The sequence below is a fragment of the Dermacentor albipictus genome, unplaced genomic scaffold (genome assembly GCF_038994185.2).
Source record: "Dermacentor albipictus isolate Rhodes 1998 colony unplaced genomic scaffold, USDA_Dalb.pri_finalv2 scaffold_13, whole genome shotgun sequence".
Classification (NCBI taxonomy): domain Eukaryota; kingdom Metazoa; phylum Arthropoda; class Arachnida; order Ixodida; family Ixodidae; genus Dermacentor; species Dermacentor albipictus.
Genome location: NW_027225567.1, coordinates 5,359,755 through 5,380,274, shown reverse-complemented (window position 1 = coordinate 5,380,274; position 20,520 = coordinate 5,359,755). Strand labels below are relative to the sequence as shown.

General features: G+C 44.7%; 1 long non-coding RNA gene across 2 annotated transcripts; it reads right to left on the bottom strand.

The window, feature by feature from the left end:
- Positions 1-3,155: 3,155 nt before the first annotated feature.
- On the bottom strand, positions 3,156-19,753 carry LOC139051652 (uncharacterized). 2 transcript variants are annotated; one of them, XR_011509480.1, is made up of 4 exons: positions 19,638-19,753; positions 15,565-15,680; positions 4,949-5,101; positions 3,156-3,525 (listed from the first exon to the last, which is right to left on the bottom strand). It is a non-coding gene; the product is annotated as an uncharacterized lncRNA (long non-coding RNA). The 2 variants fall into 2 exon arrangements; XR_011509479.1 differs by having other exon boundaries at positions 3,156-3,522.
- Between the last annotated feature and the right edge of the window lie 767 nt (positions 19,754-20,520).

The following is a 20,520-nucleotide window of genomic DNA, read 5'->3' as shown; positions in this document are numbered from 1 at the left end:
AGTTAAAATCAAGAAAAAGAAATGGGCATGGGCAGGACACGTAATGAGGAGGTAAGACCACCGATGGTCATTAAGGATTACGGACTGAATTCTAACGGAAGGGAATCATAGCAGGGGACGACAGAAAGTTAGGTGGGTGGATGACATTAAGAAGTTTGCAGGGACAATATGGCCACAATTAGCACATGACCCGGGTAGTTGGAGAAGTATGGGAGAAGCCTTTGCCCTGCAGTGAGCGTAGCCAGGCTGATGATGATAATACGTCGGCGTAATAGGGCATCCTACCTGTCTTACTACTCTGCGGTACCGCGACATAGGATCAGCTGATAAGCCACAAGCTGTATATATATATATATATATATATATATATATATATATATATATATATATATATATATATATATATATATATATATAATGGCAGGGTACCAAGGCATTTTACCTGTCCTACATACTGCTGTGGTATGCCACAACAGATGATCTGCTGATTTGTCACCAGCTACAATGAGTCAGCGTAATACGGCATCTTACCTGTCCTGCGACATCTTACCTGCGCTACTCTGTGGTGCCAAGACAGAGGATGTGCTGAAAAGCCTCCAGCTATAAACCGCTAATGTACAAAGGCATGTTACCTGTCCTACTTGGTACTCTACAATGCCACAACATATGATCTGCTGATTATCCACTAGCTACAATGCGTCAACGTAATACAGCATCTTACCTGCACTATTCTGCGGTGCCACGACAGGCGAACTGCAGATAAGCCACTAGCTATACAACGCCAGTGTACCAACTAAGGCATTTTACTAGTCCTACTTACTAATAAGTAACGCCACAACAAGTGATCTGCTGATAAGCCCCTAACTATAATGCATCAGCATAATACGGGATCTTAGCTCCACTGTGGCATTTCACCTGCACTACACTGTGGTCTCATGACAGGAGATCTTTTGATAAGCCACATGTTATATAACGCCAGTGTACCAAGGCATCTTACCTGTCCTGCTTACTACTCTGTAATGCCACAACATATGATCCGCTGATGAGCCACTAGCTATACGCGTATATAACGTCAGCATAACGCCTGCATCTTACCCACCCGATGGTGTTCATTGTAAGCGCACAGTACCCGCCCAGCCGGAATCGCGGATGCTTGCTCGCACATTCGGCTACGTAGGGAAGTTTTAGAAGCCCGTCCTCGAGTGCTGACATCGTTGTGCTTGTTTATTGTCCTCTTAGAACAAGCGCGTGAACCACAACATGCACTGCGAATTCGTCCTAACACGCAAGCACATACTCCGCGGAGATCGACTGACATAATTAAGCGAAGCTCACACCTACACCAACAACCACACGAACAAACGAGAATTATTAACAGAATTGCAAGCGGGACTACGAGAAACAATTAAGACGACCTCGTTCCCTAGGAACATGCACCCGACACACAACCTCGAGAGACGGAAGGCAAGGGCCAAGGCACTCCTTCAAGACATAGATCACCATAAGCAGCAGGTGGTGTTCGTGGACGCTACCTGGGTTAAAGATAAGGATGCGTATACCTTCGTTGTAGACACTCAAGGTAACATACGAGATGCCATCCCCGTCTATACCAAGGACCCAGCAGTAGCAGAAGAAGTAGCAATCGCCTTAGCCATCCGGGCTAATTGGTGGAGTCATAGTTAGAGCGACTCTAGAATAGCCATACACAACTTTACTAACGGATATGTGACACGGATAGCAACAAGGTTTCTAGAGAAGGTCATCAGTGAGAGGATCGAAATCCGCTGGTTTCCTGCACATCTGGGTGTTGTGGACGGAACTCGGAGAAACCTCAATGAGGTGGCAAATGAAGCAGCACGAGGACTTTCTAGCCGTGCTCTTCAAGACTGAGCAACTTACACTTCACCCGGGGAACGCAGGGATCGAATATTAATATTTAACGAAATAACGAAGCACTATTACTTAAGCAGAAGGGAATACCCATTGCCACACGGTAAGCTTTGCAGAGCCCAAGCAGTCACGATACGTTTGCTACAGATAAGGACATACCCAAGTCCAGATTTTATTAACAGAATCTATCCGGAGAGGGAAACTCAAACCAATTGTTTGTTTGTTTGTTTGTTTGTTGACAAAACAATGCTCAATAGCTCTTTGTCTTGGTGCCAAGGCAAACGGCGGTACTAAAAGCCACCTGACTAGGCCTTTGACACCAGACAGCACGCGCAGCACACAACATGAGCGCAACATGCTTCAAGACACACTGCAAAATATCAAACACACACAAATAAAAAATGCACGTACTGTGTATCAAACACGATAAAGCAAGATAAGGAAGAATGTCAGAAGTAGACGTCAACACATTCATCATCAACAAGACACATAACTATTAACACCAATGGACTACAATTGGACTGAAGAGAACAAAGCGAATGTACAAGAAGATTACAACTGCTGGAGGAAATGCATTTTAGTTAGTTCACTGAAGGCAAGCAAAGAGGGAGAACTCTCCATTGTATCTAAAAAGGATGGATAACAATTCAGAAGGTTCGGAATTTGCCATTTTAATAATTGCATACCGTATCTAGTTGTCGTTTTAATCTTTACAAAGTATTTATTTCTGAAATAATATGGTGTCTCCCTATTTGTATATGTATGAAAAAATAGCTCACGATTTGCTTTTAATTCGAGAAATATCAATTCCAACAAACGCTGTTTATATAACATTTTTATATGAAGTATCCGGTTCCCGGCAAAGTATGGGGATGTATGATCCCGACTAGATAGGTTTTGAATGAATCGCATACTTTTCTTCCGCATTATCTATAGTCGTTCCAAAGTTCCCGACTTATAACTTTGTAATAAGTGCAATGGCAATATTACTCTTGATCGCATGCTTTGGATGTGCCCCGCGGTCTTCACAGACTGTGACAAGGAACAAGAATGGTGGCGGCAAATGCTGCACAGTGAATCACTCTCTGACCAATTGCGGGCAGTGCAGAAGGCCTGCGATGTGGCTTAAGGGCTCGGCCTGACAGTCCCAAGGTGGGAACGGCCCGCGTCAACCTAGGGTTGACCTTCAGGACCCCATAAAGTTCTTCATACCATACCATACACAACCAAGCTCGCTATATAGCACGTTCACACAGCACATTCAGTGACACATTTAATACCAGTTTTCTTTAATTACCGGAACCACACGCCACAAGATACATTTGCATGGCGATGCTGGGCAGAGCATGTAGTCGTCTGCCAGAGAACAACCACGAATATGGCGATCGGCGCCGAGGCACCGCAGTGCCGCGTTGCGGCGGAGCTTCAGTGCATAAAATCTATTGGGCTTCTGTAGGCAATCTTTTGCACTAATCGAAAAGGGCAGTGACCGAAAAGTTTTTGAAATTTATTTTCTATACTCTTCCTCACAGACACACTTTGTCCAGAGGAATCCTCCACAGTGTCCTCGCAGAGGCTTACTGTTGTTGTTGTAGCACTCCACAATGCACAGGTCATCTTCGAAAGGGCAACCTTCTGGTCAGAGAGGTGGGGTCAATGGGGACGAAAAAAAAAAGATAAGTTGCTGTTTTGTTTTATTTCTTTACCCAGCAGCGCGCTTTCTTTTATGGCCCACAGTAGGCAAAACACACCCACAAAAGAAAAATGACAGCTGCAAGTATAGCCCAAGAAGGGAAGTATGTCTACCAATTAACACAAATAGCAGCTTTAGTTAATGAATGTACTTTGAGTGGACATTTGGAAGCGTGCATACGACGTTTAGTTTTAAGGAGCACTATACAAAGTATACGGTTATAAATACTGCTATTTGGATTTCCGCAAAGTTTGCTATGCAACAAAGCAGAAGAAAAAGTTTTTTGGAATGTTTGGGCTATGATGGTTGACTGTGATATGCTGTGCGATTCAAACGTGAACAGACGGGAAGTATTTATCGCTCGCGGTTCTTTGGTGTGGTTGCACAGCAATTAAATTAATAAGTAGTTTCACTATCAGGAAACGCTTCAACAAAGTGACGGTTGGAGGACATGAATACGAGATATAATGCTCGTATAATGGGAAAAGCAAGTCTAGAAGAAGGAAATTTACTGGCGCATATGTAGGCGTTCCTTATACAGTGTTCGCCGCTGCATTATGAACCAGTCACTGGCTATATTAAATAACTTCAGGCGATTATTTTGAAAAAGTAACGTTAATTTAAAAAATAGCCGTAAGTAATTTGACCTTACGTGTCCAGAAACATTGTGTCCACGAAACCGCATAAACCACCTGTACAAGCGCCATTTGTGTAGCTAGCATAACCTTACTGCTAAAATTATTGATGGTTTAAGTTGGAAGGCCCTGCATATTATTATAAATGCCCAGCAGAAATTCTGCCCAGTCTTGGCTCGCATAGATCGTCCAAGTTCTGTGGTATTATGCTGTGCCAGTATTGGACCTTTGTTATCTTTAGGGTATATTAATTTGTTAGTGTACGACATTAATTGAGCCGATTCGTACACATCTCAGTAATACATGTACTTAATTCTTCTGAAATATTGGTACTTTCGCAAGCAATTTCCTATCGGCTAGACATGATTATTTTGAACTCGAAGGGTGAGTACGTCTTTGTGACGTGAATTTCACGTTAACATGTAAGCGCATCCATGTGTGAGTGTATTTTGAGCGTAAGGCATCGTTCATGAACAGACATATTATGTGGAGAATTGTTTGTAGATATTGCAATCAAGTTTGTGAGAGGAGCATAGGTGTCACAAATGCTTGAGGTAAAAGTACGTAGGTGCTGGCCGCGCACGCTTCGAAATAACCTGAGAAATATGCTTTGATGGAGCTTCCTTTTAGAATTTTTAGTTTGTTTTTTTACACCTGTTCTAGGCGCCCAAGTTCGACTAAGCTTAGCTCCAGTTGAAACGTAGCAACTGTTTAAGGAAAATAAACTCACGTGAAACGTTAACCTTGATACCGAATTTCCGGAACAGGTCTCCGAGAGAAGTAGGTACTACTTTGGTGCCGGGAATGTTTTCAGTAATATTTTTTTTCAATTTGTTGAACACTTCTTCGATGTCGTCGATGATCGTTCCGCTGACCAATAGGCCTGCATGATTAATGTGTCAATGCAAGTGAGTTTTAGGCTCCATAGCACATAAAGCATCTGAGATAGTGACAAATAAGCTAAGTATCATGATTAGAAAGCCGCTCTTCAGAGAGCAGTCATTGAAAACTGTAACATTCGTACCTCTCGCGATGCTTCGAAGTCACTTACATCTGTGTTGAAGCCAAGTAATGGATACTGTAGAATGCCAGAGCCGATAAGAGAACATGTGCATTTCTTTGAAATTCAAAATTGGTTCTGATTGCATCATTTAATGTCGATTTTTTTTTCCTCGATTCTGTTGAAGAAACAGCAAGTGACCGCTGGCTGCGAACCAATAGAATTCCAGGCGACCATCGCGTGGTCATAAATGATGTTATGTGAGCATTCTCCATGGCGAGTCAGACGAATTATTTTATTATGCAGACGAATCGTATCGTAAAAGAGTGCGCCCGTGATGAGTTGCCGCATGCCGTTGTGGCATGCTCGTTATAATCACAACACCACGAACACTAGAGTAGCTCGGCCGAGGAAGCAGCCACCGGTTCTGCAAGTGGAGCCTCTCCCCTGCATTTATTCGTTATCCACAACGGCAAACCCAAACGGAGACTCGTACGCAACGTTATCGCATAGCGAATAGCAAGTCGCGTTCTCATCTGGCTTCTCACCACCATAAACACTGTGACGTAAGGACGGCGATCTGTTGAATTTAGTCAGTGATTTCCCATGCACGAGCATTAAGCTTTACCATGCGGTATGGCAGGTCTTGCTAAACTGGTTGCGTTGAGTAAAACTAACTTGTGCATTCCGTTTACTAATCCCTAGGAATAGTTAATGAATGAATGATATAAATTAAAAAATAAATTTGAAGCACCTATTAGAAGACAACAAGAAGCAAATGTTCGAAGTCCTTGCAAGCAAAGCATTAGATTGTGCTAGTCCAAAATATGAGTACAATGCAATTCTCGCGACTTCTTTTTGTTCTGTTGCCAATGCGTGAACGAATTCAAGTACCGCATATACTCATGTATCGGCCGCAGTTTCTTTATTGCGATAGCAATCATACGGGCACTCCAGGCGCATATCTGCTGTAGGCTTCGGCGTCGGTGCGAGGTTCCTTATAAATTCAATGAGCAATATAATCGTCGCCGCGCGTTGTATGTTGTATGAACGAATGAAAGCGTGCGAGGGTGAGCCGGTGATTGCTGTTCAGTCACTCAATCTCGCACACGCAACAGCGGAGAGTGCGGAGGAAGCGCGTGGCTTTCCATCACGCGTTCAGGTAGCGCAACGTATTCTCCTAGTGGTTGCAGGGGCGTCCACCGTCACTGGCGTTCTTTCAGCCACTCGCGTTCAGCCGATGTTGATAATTAAGGCAGTCTGCCGTCTAGATATTCAGTATAGGCGGCCCAAATTCTACTGCGGTCCCTGCTACTTCCACGGAAACATCTGTGATGTTATTTTCAAGGTACATCGCCGTAAGGCGCGAGAAAGCTATGGTCTGGCACGACTGACTTAGCCCTTGCGCTGCAGGTTCGAGACAGTCTGTCCGACACAGCGATCGCCAAATGGGGTGTTAGTGCCCGCTGTTTCACCTATTTCACCATGCCCAACGCCAGCGTGCGAGCGTAAAGAAACTCGACCCCACTGCACAATGCCGGCACGCTTAGGGACAAACGCATACAACATGCGCTAACAAACTTCTCTGTAGTGCCCAGGCAGAGTCATATATTCAAGGAGCAAAAGCCCCACATTCGAGAGTATTAGTTTAGGGGACACAAGGCGTTGGGGCCCCTAGCGCTTGGGTGTATTTGCGTTTGGGTATGCACGCAGAAACACGTTATATGTTAGCGGCCCCAAACCAACGCCTCGTTTATTAAACTATGACTGTCAGTTCCGGCACCATGCAATGGGACCGCCGCGGACACCTCGGCTCACGTGCCGCTCTCATCGCGGTGCTGCTAGCTGCCACTATGCATTTAGTTCTTTTTATTAACCTAGATAGGAGATTAGGCAGTAAAATAACAAGAGCTTGGTGGCACAACCCACCACCCCGTTCCGAAGGGGACGCTCATAACATCCATCCATTCATCGATCCATCCACCTATGCCGCCGCTCAGAACGTTGCTGTAACATACGTGCCGCGCCCGACTTGCGCTGCTCACGTTGGTTGTCGAGTTGCATATTGCACTATCATTCATTTAGTTCGTCGAATACGTTAACGAAACACATGCAGCTCAGGTACTTATATCGGTAAATATTTAATGTGATACAAGCGATACGATTGCGTCACACCGCCGCCGCGTTAGTGACGAGCAGTTTCGTTTGTTCGTTCAGGTATTTCGCTGTCGACTAGCCACTATCCAAATACATCGATTGTCACTCATTCAGATAGGCAAAAACGTAAAGCGTAATAGCCAGAAACTGTACTTGCCCTCGATTTTGTGATTTACCTTGCTTTTTCGAATACTTTAGTTCCCACGACCCAAATTTTCGCATGGTTAGACAGCAGTGGTTTGATGAACTTGCGGCACACGAGTTCATTCAAGGAACATCTTCCTGTGGCCAGGCTCCTCGTTCTTGCACATCAAGACGGGGATGTCCACAAGCACATCAACAACATGTTCCACACTGGTTTCGAACGGTTTGGAAATGGACTTCCTTTGAAACAACATTATGTCGACAAACCGCTTGAGACCTATCAAGACGGACACCTACTCTTTGGTTGGATACTTCAGTCCATCACGGTCTTGGTACGCAAACAGCCCATCAACAGGGGCATTGCCCTTTGGTTTTCCACTAGTTGAATACAACTCTCGCAGCTCAGCCTTCCTGACAAGCCTCTGGCTAGATATCCACCATTCAGGGCAATACTAGCCACTTCGGGGTTGGGGAGCCATGGTGTAGTGCACAGGTCCCGCAATCAGTTCTTTGCTGCTGATGGGAAAAAAATGCTTGCTTGTACAGCTGCGTTTCTGAGTGTCTCCATTGGAAACTGCAGCATCAGTACGGAATTAAATTGAGCTGTTCACATTGCTTCGAACTGATGCAGACACAATACCAGTCTTTAACATCTTCTCAAGTCCGCAGAGTACAGTCTTCACGTGCATTGCACCATTGCAACCTGCTGTCCTTCGAAGGAACCGAACAGTGCCTCAATCGGATCACTTGAGAACTTTAGAGTCAAAACAAATATGAATTTCTTTTCCTTCAGAAGAAACTGAATGCATGCTACATTCGATGTTGTCGTCAGGACCAGTGCTCGATATGTCTCACTGGTAAAGAAATTGTCAGGGCGGCTGTCCTTTTTCAGCCTTTTGGTATAGTCAAAGAAATAGGTCTGTAGCCACTGCAACCTCATGTAGTCAAGATGAAATGCCGGCTGTCAGGGGCATTCCTGTGGATGTGCTGCTCTGTGTTGCTGACATCCATCAGCGCAAACCATTTGTGCATCAGCGACATAAATTCCGCAGTTGGGCCCACTGACCTAAACTCCAAGTCACAGGTGTGGCCAGCCTGGTCTTTCAGATACTGGAGTGCAGCAGTAACTGGCGGAGAGAAGATTTGCACTGCGTGTCTCACACTCATCTTCTCAATATTTGATCTATAGAGGTGTTTCCGTGTTAAATATCTTATTAGCTTCACAGTTGAGCGTCAGTGCATTGTGTACAGTTCTTTCAATGGGACTGACGAAATTTGCTTCTTACCACCTATGTCCTTTGCAAGAAATTGTCCTCTGACATTCTTAATAATGTGGGATTGGTAAAACGCAAGAAAAAGGAGTCTTGAAGGATCCACTGGATGTGGATATTTTAGCCGTTCTCTTGCTTAATATGTCCATGGCAGTGACGTTTGTCTTGTGGTTATCAGGGATAAGACAAACTATTTCAAAACCGAGTTCCTCTGTCTTCTGGACAACGTGAAAAATGGTCTGTGCGAGCTCGGCTCCTGTGCAGGCCTTAGTAAAAAAGTACCCCTCAGTTATCTTAAGGCTTGTCGACAGGGCACAAAGCAAATACAAAGCAATAAATTTGCTAGCTAGTCGCTGTCACTTGGTATCAGATACTCCAGCTCAATGCTCCTATTGACGTCACCTACAAAAAATGGCTGTGGCTTAGCTAAGGTTGAGCCCAGGATGCGAAGCATACTAGCCTTTATTTTAGTTGTTGAACCACTGTTTAGCCTGGAGAACCGCTGTTGCTTGGCTATATTTGGTTCGGCCAGACCAAGAAACAACTCATGCGTTACTCTGCTTCGCCTTCAAGAGTGGAACGCGATAGCGTTCCCGTCGACCCGCCAAGGGGTGTAAGACAATGGGCTACGGCGCAGCGACTACGCGCACCGCATTGGACGCGGTGAGCGTCGAGCAACGCAGCGTTCGGCGCGGCAACGAAATGTGCGCCTGAGCAAGCGACGCACGCCTGAGCCTTAGAAACAGCTCGTTTCTAAGGCAACACCGCATTCACTAGAGGCGCTTTTGTACCGCTTTGAAGCATCGTACTCGTGGCTCAGTGGTAGCGTCTCCGTCTCACACTCTGGAGACCCTGGTTCGATTCCCACCCAGCCCATCTTGCGAGAGTTGAGCGACGCCGCGAGCGACGCCGCGAGTTGGAGCCCCGTTTCTCCTCTGTCGTGACGTCATGGTGTCACGTGGTATGGCATGGGGTCAAAGGTCATTGAAGGCGACACCGCCGTGCCTGAGGAGCTGGGTTGAGCTCTCGTAATATGCTTCGCATAAAACATCGCTTTGATTATTATATACAAGCTTTTGCTTGATGTGAATTTCGTCTACTACCAAACTGCACACTTTCGACTGTGATGTCGTTAGGCTCTGAAGCTGTTTTGAGCCTGCAGCGAACAAGAGGGCTGAAGCCAATTTCCCCAGTTGCCGGTCCAATATACTTTTGCAAAGTGTTTCTACATGATAAACGGCGAAGATATTCAGTACGCACATATTCATAGGCTTTGCTCGAGAGATTCCTCAGGATCCCTCACGGTAGTTTCCGACCACGTTGGTCTCTTCCTACCGTAATTGATTACTTGGTTCACAATGAATACAGCTATTGCCTTATTTTGGAGCGAAACGGCTACAACGCCCACAAAGGCACGCACATTGCACTCCTCCTTCAGCTTGCAAAGTTCTTTGCAACTGTCTGTTGCAACCTGACGATCTGTAACTGAAGGGCTTTTTCTTTGGCTGTTTTCGGCGATATACGAAACTGCTTGAACTTGCGGCCCTTTCCGTCTGAGTTGCAAATGTTCCCTTCGCAAACGCCGCTGTTCTGTAAGTTAACGCTTCGGTATGCACCGCCGTTGGTACAGCGCATACTGTGCCACTCAAAGTAAGAGATGTGTTCGAGCATGCTGGCCTGTTAGTTGGCGCGAAGGCTGGTCGCGCAACTATTGACGTCGCGATGCCAGGGCAGCCAGGTTCTCCATTCTCGTAGAAGGTAGTAGCAGTTATTGCTTTCCGTTTTTTTCTAGCTTTCTCCTGGCAGCAGCCGAGCTGCACAGCGCGCTTTCGACTACTTGCATCACTGCCTACCTTGGCAAGTGCAGGCTTCATATACGAGGGGTAGCACGTGAACACGCTGGGCACCACTCCCGTGTTCAGTTGTTGGATTTTGGTATTCTCCTGGAAGTCCGAGGCAACGAAGTGCTTACTGCAAACGACGAAGTAATTAGATGTTGTATTCGGCTCCCAGTTCCTTTGCGAGATCACCTTTAGCCTTCGTTGGCGCATCTCGAGGTCGGCAGGAATCTTGTGGAATAATACTCCGGCGTCCTTCTTTCTTGCACTTGATGTGCACAGTGGCACACAGCAATGCCTCATGCTGAACACTGTCCGTACACAAAACAGAAGCAAATCAAACTTCAAGGCATCTTCCTACGCACGTCGACAGCAGCGAACAAATGATTGCTTTGCTTACCTAGTGCGAACGAGTCCCGCAAGCCTGCGCACGGCCGAGATGGACGGGACATTAGTGTTAGCACAGGAACACTAACTAGCGTCAGCCGGCAGCGCCACGAGCGGCAAGCGCTGGCCTATGAAGAAGAGTGACAGGAAAGGGTGCGATTGAGCAGGATGGGCTGTTTTGACAGGCATAGTTAATAAAGGAGGCGTTGCCCCAAACGCAAGCCGCACTGAGGTCGCATGCGCTCGCAGTGCCATCAGTGTGTGATCATTGCTGCGTTATCATTCTTTTAATTATGAAATCAAACATATGAAGTAAAGTAGGTTAAACTATTTTTATTAAAAGCAGGTTATATATAAAAACGATGTCTGTCCACACTAGGCAAAATATTTATAAGATTATCTACGCGCCTACCTTGCGACTGAAATCGAGCCGAAGCAATCCAAACTTACGCTTCGTAAACTGTAGTAGGCGTCTCGTGCAGCATAATTTGTTGTGGTCTGTGTTTTGTTTATTTAGAGCCGTCTGCAAATTTTGACATGCCACCGTTGCGGCGACAGCGTGCCCTTGTGCTCTGCGCGGCCAGCTTCTTTACCACGTCGGCCGTGAAATGCACACGTGCACACGTCCTCTCTGGCGCAGCCATGTTCTCCGTCTGTGTGGCGGGATGGGCGGCTTGTCTCGGCTGGTCTCGCTTCTCGTAAGTTCTCGTACACCACGAGAGCCACGTGGGTAACGTGACCTCTCAGGGGCAGTGATATTTTCAGCTCGTTTTTTCGCGGCCTAATTCGCGTCGATGCGAACGGCTACACCAAGGTCATTTTGATCGCTGTTGCTGCCACGTTTCCTCACTGCGGCCTTTTGACAGCGAGTTTCCGCAATGATCGAGTTAGATGTCTTCATGTTGGTTTGTGCGCATGTGACACCATGCTTAATAAATTAGTTATCATGCCAATGTTTACAAGTTTATACGGCCGATAAAACTGCTATTTTTACTTCGTATAGCTGTCCACTAATTTGCTATTGCAATTGATGCTTCGGATTTTGGGTGAGACTGCGACTTTTTTTCCCGATATTTGGGGTGAAAATCGAGACTGCGGCCATTACACGGAGAAAAAGACACAGCTGTTTTTTTTCGCAAATGTTTTCGCTCATACTTTATTTTATTGAACTACAGTACTCGCTTGGACTGGTTCTAGCTATTTTTCTCTATTTCCGTAGCGCGTCACCTGCTGGATGGAATGAATGGTTACGCTCCACAGATCATTGTCATCATGTTAAAAAAGTTACGCAAAGAAACAATGCATCGTTCCATCAGCGTTCACGAAGGTGGAAATAAAACAGGGAAAATCCATTGAGTTTTTCAAAATATCTACGGAAATGGGTTAACGCAATTACTTCCTCCGCGAAATTTTTGCAATTTGGGTATTTTCTATTCTTTCTTGAAAGAAAAGGGACGGGGGAGCAAAGAACTGTTCGAATAAATGGGCTTGTGAAGCAGCTGTTGTACTTAGTTTGGCTATCTCTTCGACGGACATTGAGTTTTCGAAGATTGAGCATGGATTGAGTTTAGAAAAAGCGAGGGGCAAGGCATGATCTGAATTTTGTAGACAGTAATGTACCCGAGAAATGCGTACACATGGTTGGAACACCATAAAAAAAATTTTGAGGGAAACAGTAGGAAATCGCCAAACACTGAGATGGCAGATTTTCATTCACTTACTTAACGACCAAACTTCTTAACGCGGAAACAACGAGTGAGACAGAGGGGAAACGACATATGCAAGTGCTAAACTTCCAAACAAAGCTTCATTTCTGTCGTGTTTGAAGAAGTTTGAACACGGAATACCAATTTGCCCTATCTCTGACATTACTTAATGACGCAGCGTGTGCAATGCAGGGCTTTGGCCAGTAATGTAAGCATAGATGAAATACAATAACTGACGCACTAAAAGAATGTAGTGATTCGAAAACAGAAGGAGAAAGCAATCTCACGAAGTGTTTAAGAAGACAAAGGATGTGCCACACTGTGCAGTGTTGAAAATATAACTCAGCAGCGCCCCACAGCATTGTAGAGATACTGTGCAAGGCTTCCTTGTTGCGGGGCGCATAAAATGTTGGCGACAAGCACTTGCTGCTCATACATGCGGTAACGAAACAAATATTTGTGTACACAGCGATGTCGGAATAAGCTTCTGTGAACATGAGCTATCGAGGCTGTTTTCATGAATTCGTGTTCGAGGCTTTTCTTTTGGAGTGCTAAGGTGCAAGCGCACAGAAAAAATACTCGTTTTCCCCCCCGTAATGTCAGAAAAATTAACGGAGAGGTTGCCCACTACATAACCTATATTACTATACAACCTGAGAAACAGTTTAACTCGAGACTGTGCCAACAAAGATCCAGTGTTCACTACAAAGGCTGTAAAAACAACAGAGGTCATTGGCTCGGCAGTGCACCAACTTGTATAGCATGGCGTCAGAGTGTCGCCAACAGTAGGTCGTCCGGACCTAACGTGTTGTTCGCGCGGTAACGCTCGAAGGACGATCTATAAGACTGTAACGTACCCCATGTGTATGACACGGCCTAGGCGAAATAGTGACTAGGGGCAGCACGCCAAGTTTGGTGAGAAACCAATCCAGGCTCAACTAACACTTGCTGTACTGGAGTGCTCGTGTTGTCGCGCTCGCGTGTTGCTGACGGCGAAGCGCGGGTTGGCTTTAAACGCTTCTCTAGACTCTTAAAAGAATTGCATCCTTTGGGGTGTATATTTGTTCCACAGCGATAATCATCAACTGTCTTGGGGCGCTATAACGTAAAACTATTCCAAACTTTTCTATTCCAATTCTGCTATCAGCCCTCCACGCTTGGTCAAACACTTTTTTCGACCACGCCCACTTCACCTGTCTGTCACGCGACGTCACGAAAACCGCGATACCTCCCCATCTGATATAATGTGTACACATTGATTATGCGTGATTTGACAGAAAAAAGAAAAGCAGTTATTTCTTATTTGACCCCTTTTCGCCATTAGCCCTCGGCAATTGGTAAAAAGTTTTCGGGCTGCACCCACTTCACCTGCCTGTCACGCGACGTCACAAAACCGCAAGAACTCACCGCGTCAAAGGGACGTGTACGCGATAAAGATGCATTAATATGCCGAACAAAAGTGAATCTTCTTCGGAATAGCCGCAGGCTGCCCCGTTCCGAAAGGAATAGAAGATGGCTGCGACCGATTGCTCAGACGCTGGCTACTCGCCCCTGCCGGAGAGCATGGGCGTATTTGCGTATAGTAAAACTTCTTGCGTGGCCGTGTAACGTTTTCGAGCAATTTCGGCACGTTTACCCCCTGATTCTGCCAACTCTTCTTTGCTGAGGGTCCGTTTTAGCGTCATTCTTGAGCTTCCATTGCATGCCACCGCCATTTTCGACCAGCCACCGCAAGCCAAGTAAGGGTAAGCTAACCAATAGTAGACGCCGGCACCACCCTCTTCATCCGGTTATCGACTTTCAGTGCAGTGGCTCGGCCCCATCAAATCCCTCTCCACTTGAGCGTTCTCCTCGCCTCTTGTCATCCAATTAGATACGACAAGCCGCTCAGTGTAGGCAATGTTATTGGTTTTTCAAGCAAACAAAAGTGACCTCCTACGAACGAGGAGAACGTTTGATTGGTCTGTTCAGACAACCCTGCGGGTGACCGCCCGGTGCTTGCGTTGGCGCTTACGCAAATTTGACGTCAGGAGATTGGAATAGAAACATATTGGAATAGTTTTACGTTATAGGGCCCTTGCTTGCGTTTCCTTTCTTGAAAACGCTGCGCCCGCGGCTTTCCTTTCGTGAATTCTATGTCACGCTGACAACGCTCATGTCGTTCGTGACTTGGAAGTACCGAGCTCGCAGCGTTAAAGCAAGGAAACGTGGGCAAGGCAGATGACGATTACTGTTGTGGGACAAGATAAGCCCGAAATGGTGTACATTTTTTTAGGAGTGCGGGAACAAAACATAGGTGGGCGCAGGGCTTTTTGTTTGGGGGGCTAAGCTTGGCCAGACTATCTGACAGGTGCCCTTCCCTCTCCGTCATCACGTGCCTGAGCTGATGACAAACAGGTCGCATGGCATGGATGAAGAAACTCACGATGGCACTCGTCCTCCCCCATCTTTCTGCGTGGGCGCGCGCGCGCGTGTGTCAGCAACGATCGTAGCCTCCACGGTTCCTCGGGAAGCTACTGAGTATAGGCGGGAACTAAACGCTTGGTACCATTTCCTTTTCTGATAAGTATTCACATCTATTTATTGTCAGGAAATACTCAACGAGAAATGAATCTTATTTGGACTGAAGTGAAACGGCTAGTCTTGCGGTACTAGAGGCAATTGTACAGTTCCCCAAGGACATGTAGGCACACGCAAAAACTTACCCACATGTCGTGCGCGTGCCACACTGAACGAGTTGCGTAAACGTATGTTGTAAGAATATTTACGTAATACGAAAACGCACCAGTAAATTTTGCATCACCTGCATACTCAGTGTAGCAGTAATGAAATTCATCACTCACTCCAAATAAACAACGCAAAAAGCGGGTTTGGTATTGTTCCCATGATTGCAGTGAACGACGTCAAGCCGGGACACCACGATGCCGGGTAGAACCGTCCAATATATTAAGCGTGTGTTCTGAAAAGGAAAGCACGTCACAGGCGCACCATGAGCATTAAAACAGCGCCTAATTTAACTGCCGTTGAATTGTGGAGCCCATCGCAATGTAGAACGATCATTCAAAGTACCGCGCCGCAATGCATTATTCTTCACTGCCTCGGTGACATTGGTAAAATGAATTATGCGAGAAAATTGGCCGCTGATAACTTCTATTTCGACCCAAGCTGTAATACTTAAACTTCAATTTTTTCCTGTGCATTGCGATGATTGACTTACGCGAAAACTCTTCCAGTCTCTGAGCGCATTTGATGCGAAACACGTTTCTACACTATAGAATAAAAAAGCTGTTAATTTAAAGAAAATTTACAGAAATTTTCTGTACCGCAAAAGAAATTTTCTGTGGATGCTGTATGACAGATATGTGTTAAAAGAAAAAAAGAGAAACTTTCTGTTATTCTTGACCTCTAGACTATAAATCGAGCCAAACTAAAATATAACTAATCAAAATTTTTGTAACTACATAAAGAAACAATAAAATAAAAATTTTGAGTTTCTGCCGTTACCTGAAACAAAATATTCGTCTGGCTGGAATACACATCATTTGGAAAGGTGCTCCCGCATGGTTCTCACATACGCACACACTACAGGGCTTTGTTGACCATCTTCCAAAAAAAATAATATCTTGTGCTAAAGCGCTTCAATGAGCTCTCTATAATCATGCTACTTCCATATGTATAATAAAGCACCACTCTTTTTTTCAGGTCAGTCGCAGCATGACACCCTGAGAGAGGAACCAAGGTCCAGAGCCCAAGCAAGCAGTATGGCCTTGCACCAAACGCTGTCTCCATAATCAGGTATCTTCACGATGGAGTTTTAAAGAAAAAGTCTTAATCAACATAATGCCGAGGCCACTCTGAGTTTTTTTTCAGCACCATTGTGGTTTGCTATGTAAGCTGGTTCTCTTGCACTGTAGTAAGAAGTTCGCTGTTTCTGTTTTGCTTTCATGTGGCTGATTTAGCCATAAGTTTTTCTTGCGTTAAAATAAAACGCTTTTCTATTTTTGTAGGAAACAAAGTGTAGCCTGGCTATTCTTTGTAGCATCCTTTACCTCTGTGTTAGTGCTGCCACCTCCTCTTTGTCAAGCATGACTCCATGAAGTATCTGGTTCCTTGGTTTATCGAAAAAAAAATGCCCGCCGTGGTGGCTAAGCGGCTGTGGTGTGGCGCTGCTAAGCACGAGGTCGTGGGATCGAATCCCGGCCGCGGCGGCTGCATTTTGATGGGCGCGAAATGCAAAAGGCACCTCTGTACCATGCATTAGGCGCACGTTAAATATCTCCTGGTGATCAAAATGATTCCGGAGTCTCCCACTACGGCGTGCCTCATAATAAAATCGTGGTTTCGGCAGGTAACGCCACATAATTCGTTCATAAAAGAAAACAGCGTTAGAGTGAAATTAGATTAAACAATTTTCAGGTAAGAACAGTTTTGCTATCTTGCGACTCAGCTTCGATGGTTAAACCAATATCTGACTTTACACAACACTTCCTCTGTACATCAAAAAAGTATTCGAGTGTATCTGCATTTTGAAGATACGCACATCTCTTCAATGCGCACTTCACAATATCAGGACTCTATGACATAATGTACTATCGTGTGCAATATGAGCGGGAACACAGGAGCGCGTGTCAGATAGCCTCGAACCCTGCTATGGGCGATTGCGGCGGTCGCCATCGGAAACAAAGTCGAAAGGAGGACGCTGTTCTAATCGCCGTTGGCACTCCCGCCATGCGTCTCTTTTACAAAGTGCGGAACTTCACATCACCAGTGCACCTTGATAAAGCTGTTCGATATTGCGGTTACTGATAACTTTGTGCACCAAAGCGTGGTCAATAGCAGCAGTGTTTGTAAGCGTAAACATTCCCTGGGAAATCTCACCGTCTCTCTGGAACATGTGACGCGATGCGCTCCATAAGATATATATGAGGTCCTATGAGGCTATATATGAAGCTATCATACGCTAAACGCAGGAACGGGTGCCCAAGACCTGCGTTCTGAAAAAGAAAGCATGAATGAAAAAAAAAATGACTCGCTGTAAGTCACCGCGCACGCAAGCGTCTTACCAGCTACCGGCGGCCAGTGAAATGCCGTAAGCTGCCTATTTTCCACAAGCGCAGGCGTGGTAGGAGTGCCAACAGTTAGCGGAAGAGCGCAACCCTTTCCCCTATGTTTTCGACAGCGCCATCCACGTATCACTCTAACTCGGCTTCGAGGCTATTTGGCACGTGTTCGCGTGTACCCACTCATATTGCTCACGATAGTACACCTATATACCATGATGTCTCATACACATTGCACACCCATCTTGATTCTAATTGTGCGTTGAAGATTTGGGCATGAATACATGCCGTGACAAAATGAAAACAAATTTACTGACAGGGTCGGGGGAGTTCCGTAGCTTGGCCATCAGTGCATATTAAGCACAAAGATGTGCGTATTTATTTACTTCGCTTGCCTTGCTTTGAAAGGGCATGTACCTTTTCCTGTTCTTCCTTCTCCACGTACGCGTGTGATCCATGGCAAGCGGAAGGTTATCTATAGCCTGTACAATTGGCTTTTAAGCTGTTATAACGTCTAGAGGAAAATCGATGCTGCTTGTTTTCTGAACCTAGTGCGCATAAGCAGTTCTAATAATATACCTGTTTTCATATATATCTTTCCAGTGCTGTTTTGATGTCAAATAAAACAAAATTACATTTTCTTCCACAATGTCCTAAATTACAAATTATTTCTTACAGCCACTGTGATAAAAAGTGTTTACCATATTTAACAGCAGCGCAAGAAAACTGAGTAAAGTAAAAACGGAGACACGTACGAGCGCTACGTGCGACCTTTGTCTTTTTGCGCAGCAGTTGAACATTTTCTTCCTTGAGCACAGCCTAATTTTCGTATTGAGATCAGCTGCCTATTTACATATTTGTTATCCTATAATAGTTATGTGATGCACGATAGAAAACTCAAACATGAGAAAAGTTCACATGAAAATGGAGGCTACAATTGATAAACAGTGGTCGAACAAAGACTTTTGGCTACAGTCAACGTCTCTACAAAAAAGAACAAAATTATATTCGTGAGGGTGGCAACTGCCCTTACGAAGATAAATACCCTTTCAAAGCGTTGGCTTCAGCGACAGTACTGGTTTGTCCATCACTCATCAGGATAGAAAATTGTCTTTACACATCACACTTCTGTACAGTGGAACAGAAAAAAAAGTGAAGTAACAGAAAAATATAAACAGAAAAGAGAACTGTTTCTGTGCCTCCAAATGGATAATGGTTTTACACATACATTTTGTGTAAAATAAAACAGAACATATTAATATAACAAACAAATCTTCAGCAGAAAACAGAAATTTTCCTGCAATACAAAATAGATAACTGTCTTTAAACACAAAATTTCTCTTAATGTAAAACAGAAACAACTTGTTAACTAACAGAAAAAGGAAAAATAGCAAACAGAGCTTTACATAAATTTTCTGACAATGCAGCTACCAGAAAATTTTTGTTTTTTAAGGAAAAACTTTTTACAATGTAGATAAGAAAGTAGGTCTAGACAAAAACTCACATGTTTTATGGAAAAATACGTCTAATGAGTGCTTAATAAAAGTTCAGTGTAATCATTGCATATCCTTATTACTTCAAGGTAACTACCACGAGTTTCAGGAATAAGAATATCACGTTATGCGCGGCCATGGCTCTGTAAAATGTCAGTCCGTTGAGGGGTGAATTGACGAAGGTTCTCATTTGGGAGAGATGTCTGCAGTCGGCCGGGTCGCTATTACTGATAGGTTCCAAATCATGATAGGCAAGAGCCGGTTCTTACGAACCCCTCTAGTGCATGTACGGATTCCAGGCCCTGTAAGATACGAGTAAACCTAAAAAGAGCATTGGAAAAAAATTCATGCTAAATTACACACCTACTTTCGCAGAAGGACATGCACCATATCTGCATTACCAACTCAAGCAATCTGTATGACGACTATACCATCGGGAAAGTGCAACAGCTGGGAGCGTTTAACAAAGGTTCATAACATCTGTTTTGTCTAGGGAAAGCAGTTCCTCATCACGCGTGCTTTAATAGGGCAATTTTCTTTGTGAGTGCGTAAAATTGGACAGCTTTTACGAATCAGAGTCTGGCTCTTGTAAGGTCGGAACAAACTGGCTCGCAGCAATGTGAACATGAAACTATAGCCAGTAGAATGTAATGATTTCCCGCTTGCTAAATTCTGTCCCTTTCTCATAATCCACTGCTCACAAGAGACCGCTCCTGGCAATATAGTAGGTGAAGTGCCAATCGGAGCGCTGAAGAAACGCGAAAAGGAAAATAATTAAAATAAAATCTTTACCATATCATTGCCAAAATTAAACAGCGCAACCCGAACAAAAGACCCATGTCATTCGCTCGTTCTACGCTGTTTTATTTTGACTTAGCTCTAATTATTTCAATTCTGGACAACAATGTTTGTGTTAAAGCAGCAATTACCAGAGCTATCACAGTTTAATAAGGCAGCGATATTATTTTCGTAGATTATGTATGAAGCCTGATTACTGAAACTTAAATAATCACTAATATACAGTTTAAAATATGAGGGTCCTAGCACCCTGCCTTGAGGAGCACGCGCTTTCATAGTTTCTATCGCTCATAATTCTTTATCTATTTCCACCGTTAGCTACGTGTCGGTTAGGTATGACGTCGTATGGTATGGTTAGGTATGACGAAATCAATAATGCTCTAAGTTTGATAATAATGTTAGGTCATTAAAAAAATCTACAGCTTTTAAAAAGCCATCATAAGTGCCC